This window comes from Leuciscus leuciscus (genome assembly GCF_965113295.1).
Source record: "Leuciscus leuciscus genome assembly, chromosome: 3".
NCBI lineage: Eukaryota > Metazoa > Chordata > Actinopteri > Cypriniformes > Leuciscidae > Leuciscus > Leuciscus leuciscus.
Window position 1 is genome coordinate 11,846,711 of NC_138727.1, and position 5,403 is coordinate 11,852,113.

Sequence of the window (5,403 nt, forward strand, 5' to 3'; positions counted from 1 at the left end):
GATTTTTCAAATATTGCCAGTGGGTGGAGTCAGGCTCTGACCAGGGGTTGACTTACCCTTTAAAATAAAAAATAATTATCATATTAAAAATTATGGGCTAGTGGAGGTGGTGCCTGAGATATTATTGATTTTTTTAAGTTTCTGTTAAATACTACTACTAAAACTAATTCTACTGCTAATAATAAATTGTGCTACGGTCTGATGAGTTGTTGGGCTTGTGAATAATAATCCCGTTGTCTGCGTTCTCTTGAACTGATTTGCTGAAATCAAAATGTGGACTGTACCTAATAGATGACCGTTAGCCAATGGGATTGCGATTGCTCATTAGTTCCGCCCACTACCAAAGGAACCAGAAGTGGCCTCTGCTGGTTCTTAAAGGGATAGTTCACCCAAAAATTAAAATTCTGTCATTAATTACTCACCATCATGTCATTCCAAACCCGTAAAACTTTTGTTCATCTTCGGAACACAAATGAAGATCTTTTTGATGAAATCTGAGAGCTTTCTGTCCCTCCATACCACTTTGACGCTTCAAAAAGTTCATAAAGAGATCGTAAAATGAATTCATATTAAAGGTGCTCTAAGTGATGTCACGCGTTTTTTAGGCCAAAATTTTTTTTGTCACATACAGCAAACATCTCCTCACTATCCGCTAGCTGCCTGTCCCCTGAACACACTGTAAAAAAACGCGGTCTCTCTAGACACCACAGGCTCCACAAACGGCAACAAAAACAAACTGGGCTCACCCGCACCACGAAACACAACAAACAGTGCTCCAGCCAATCACCGACAAGAAGTATTTGAGGGGTGTGGTTTGGGGGTTAGTGCGCGTGGACATGAAGGGGGTGTGGAGGAGAGACGAGAGAGAAGCATGAAGAGGGAAGTTTGAATTATGGCTGACACACGACTAAATAGACGACGTTCCGATGAACAAATTGTAAAGAAGAGGGACAAGGATAAGGAACGCGCGAAGTCCCGAATTTACATCGGAAAAACCCTCGAAATGTGGCGAGAACTCCGCCGGCAGAAGGGCTTCCAATCAGACATTCAGTTGCTCTGTTTTTGCAGAACAGGTAACGTTAAATCCATTTTTCTTTCTAAATTGACGTTCATGTTCGCCAAACCAACACAATGATGTAATTAGCTAGAACTATGCAGTCAGCGTTAGCTTTGGTGAATACAACATATATGTTTCAGCTAGCGATCAATCTCTATTGTAAATGGTCAAGCAAATTCACAGTAGGGCGACAATTTGTGTGAATTATTGTTTTCACCCACTGTTTGTTATGGATTTGAATGTTCATTTATAGGCTATTGACAACTTTGACTAAATTTGTTTACAACGCCGCCGTTGTTTATGCTCACTGGGAAACGCGAAGCTAACGTTATCTTGCTATTATTGCGTCCTTGTATGGGAGCTACTGTATAGTTATAGTTATAACCTCAGGTGGCGAAACGATTTTAAGACAATGTTTCTCTTTTTCTGCATTCTGTTCTGCAATATATAAAAGCATTTATCTAACTTGGTGACATTACACATTGAATGAAGTATCAGTAAAACTTAATTTTGTTTTTAGTGACTACTTTGACTTTCCTTTATGCCGGAAGGGAGGGGAGGAGGGAGGAGACGGGATGAGGAGGAGGGAGGGTCTAGCTAGCCTCCGTTTTGTTTGACAACAATTCGAATGTCAACACTCCCAGCATCACTTAGAGCACCTTTAATTGAGCGGTTTATTCCAAATTTACTGAAGAGACTCGATCATTTTATATGATGAACAGATTGAATTTAGGCTTTTATTCACATATGAACATTCATCAACTCACACATCAGTTGTGGTAAACAGAAGCTCCTCAAGCATGTTCACTTGACATGCAAGAACCAATGAGGTTCATTCTCGTGTTACGCAGCACGTTTGAGCTTCTGCGAGAAACAATGAGGTTCATTCTCGGCTCTCAGATTTTAGCAAAAAGATCTTAATTTGTGTTCCGCCGATCAATGAAAGTCTTACGGGTTTGTAACAACATGAGGGTGAGTGACAGAATTTTCACTTTCGGGTCAACTAACCATTTAAAGGCTGAATAATTCAAAACAAACTGTCATTTTCACAGGAAAAAAAAATAAAAAAATTAAATTACATATAGCACGTCAATTCTAAGAAATCTCTCTTTGAGTGCCTGAGAGGAAAAAGAGCAGTCTCAGCAAAGCGACGGAGAGACTGGTGCCTACACACTAGAGAGTACGGTCCATTGGAACACGCTGCACATCCATTAATATGATATCAAAAGTAATAGTGCACTGAGGAAATGGTCAGTGAAAAACTCTCAAAAGCTTAGTCAGATGTATCTGTGCTAAACTTATGCTTAGCTTGTAACTCTGTCACTGGTGAGTGAAATCTGAGAATTTATTAGCCAGTGGTTAAGGATAGATATTATTTAGTCACCTAGTGTTGAATTTGTTGCATATGTGAAATATGAACCCCTAATATAGAGGGCTGATAGTATGAATCTTGTCAATAAGCCACAACATTTGAGGTATCATTCATGTAGCCTATGTAAAGCTTAAAAGGTTCAGCTCATGAACCCTGCAAACAGCTTTCATATGAGTTTGAAAGGCATTCAAATGTAGCCAAAATGGGATATGTACTTTTTTTGATTTGCAGGATAGGTTTCTGGAGTGAGAGATTGCATGTGAACATGGTTTCAGGATCAAAAGCCTCAATGGGGCATCATTACTCCTCTACAACTCACTTTCGCTTTTCTATCCATCTCCTTTATGAAGACCTCAGATATTAGATGATGAGAATTACCCTTGTCAAAGATACGTAATTGGCGAACGCTCCCTAATGACGATGGCCATGTGAGATTTAAGGAGTTGAAAATGAATGCGAATGCCCACTTTTCATGTGAAAAAGTACGGCGCATTCAAGTGGCTCCTGCTAACCGAGAAGTGCGACTAAAGCCCCCTGATTGACTCATTCAAAGGGAGGCGCGAGAGATGGGAGAAAGAGAGGGAGAAATGCAGACCGAGAGAAATGGGCCGGCTATTTGTTTCAGTTTAGTGTTGTGATTGAAAGCACTTCAGGCACCACTGATGGAGGAAAACTTCATTTGGTCTCACTGAGTTCCAACTGCACATCAGTCTGCAGAGAAATGACTCAGTCTGTTCTCCAGGAGAGATTTGAAAGCCTGCTCCTCTGCTGCTTGTGGGAAGGGGAAAGGCTCTTAATACGCTTCAAATATCAAGACTTCCAGGCAAGTACTTTAAACTGAAAGATTAATTTAACTGAAGGTTCACTTATGAGTGAGGGTATTCAATTCTGGTGAGGTGAATTATTGTTTTATGCAGAACATTTTAATGATATTGGAGTTGGCCTGACAATATTAGTGTTTAGACACGACAAGTAAAAAAACCCACCCTGATGCAGTGTTGTTATTGCTAGCTGACACTATTAAAAAGCGTTATTTGAAATACACAGAAAAAAAAAAAAATCATACATAAAACAGATTAGAGTAAGTAAAAAATTTTTTTTGAATAATTATTTAATTAAATATGCTAATTTCCGTTTCTTTGTAATTCTTTGTGAAATTTCTTAGCAATTTGAAACTGAGTGAAAAGTGTTTCACACCATTTTTTCAGGGTACAGTTGAAATAAAATAAAATATAAATACAAAAAAATACAACTAAAATAAAATAAGTTGAATTTAAAGTACTAAAATTGCTAACACTGAAATTATAAATGAAAACCTGTATGGCCCAAAAAGCAACACATATCAAAATTATGAAAACTGAATAACATTATTTTTTTTTCATTTTTAAATAATACTAAAAATAACAATACCCTCTCTATGATATTCTAAGGCTAGGGCCCCTTAGGGCATCTGGGGCCTCAAACGGTGGCCTCTGTTCTCTTCACCAAATTAAAAGAGCCTACCTCAATATCTCTACAATATTCTGGTGCCTAGACATGCCTAGGGCCCCACATGAGACCTCTGTTCACTATCCTAAGTCAAAACCGTCCACCCCAAATATCTCGATCATATTATGGTCCCTAGACCAGGCTGAGGCTGATAGGGCCTCTGGGGCACCGCATGGGTCTCTGTACACTGCAACCCGATATATCTACTGTATATTCTGGATATGGCTGAAGTCCTGAGGGATTTGAAAAATAACAAATTATGAGCAATAAGAATAGTGACGCTTGGCTTGTTGACAAAAATACACAACAGCGCCATAATCTGTGAGAAAATATGTCACTCCCTCAGCCAATCAAGTGCCCAGGGACAGTCATGTGACTCTCTCTGCCCCACCCCAACACAGCTATTTTTCTCCTTTCCATTATAAGACCGTCTGTCTGCAGCTTTTCTTTTTCTTTCTTCTATATCTGTGAGATGATGAAATAAAGCCCTGTCAACACTAGACCCTAAATGAGTTCCTGGGACTTGAAAAATGTTTTCTTGAAAAAAAGTTTTTTTTTTCTATTACTTAAAAGTTGAAAAAGTTCAGCCTTATCTTTATCAGCTTGAGAAAACATGTCTTATCCATCTTCTTAATCCCATCACAGACTCGCATACACACAAAACAGACAAATTGGTTCCAAAGAGGACAGACAAAAACACTTCTCACTTTGTAAATGAGTGTTAATTGGTGTGAGGACAGTCTGTGCATTTTAGAAAACTGAAACTTCTTGAGACTACATTGTACAAACACGAACAACAAAGGTCCAAGCGAGGATGCGCATGTACACAAATGCCTCACAATGTGCTCCAGACAGCTCCCATCTCTGAGAGCGAGTTAACCCCTATACGATCTGCACTAATTGGAGTCTCAGACACAATGCCAGCCATTATATGTGGTCTTTGCCGGAGTGTGTGTGTGTGTGTGTGTGTGTGTGTGTGTGAATGAGTGAGGAGGGAGAGGAGAGTGTCAGACGGACCCCAATTATTAGGGGAGACTATTAAGAGCAAAGCAGCGTGGGAAAAAAAGAGTAAGAGAGTCTCACATCTCCATTTGAATATAAAACAGTGCTTACTGCTTAGCAATTACCACTTTCTGATAGGCACGTTTTGAGGGTACCGCTGCACACAAATTGGCTCTGTGCATGTTAATTGTGTATATTTGCAAGTTCAGTATAACATTGTGCTCTTTCTCGGTGTGTGTTTGTGACTGCAAGTGCGAGAACACCGGACTGCCTTTCAGTCCAACTCAGCTGCCAAGCAAAACAATGCTAATCTCAGCATGTGTAAATTATTCAGATGGTCATAGGTTCACAAATAATTCAAACAAAAGCACTGACACAACTAGCCAACACTTACACAAACACATGCGCTCACACAGAGAAAGAGAAACCACATCAAATATTTATACAGCAATGGGGAAGACAGTGTGGTGAGCCTAACTAAAAC

The 5,403-nt window shown here is 39.5% G+C and overlaps 1 long non-coding RNA gene across 1 annotated transcript; it reads right to left on the reverse strand.

Moving 5' to 3' along the window:
• Positions 1 to 641: 641 nt before the first annotated feature.
• On the reverse strand, positions 642 to 1,536 carry LOC309495922. The gene is made up of 2 exons (XR_014204882.1): positions 1,423 to 1,536; positions 642 to 1,360 (listed from the first exon to the last, which is right to left on the reverse strand). It is a non-coding gene; the product is annotated as an uncharacterized lncRNA (long non-coding RNA).
• Between the last annotated feature and the right edge of the window lie 3,867 nt (positions 1,537 to 5,403).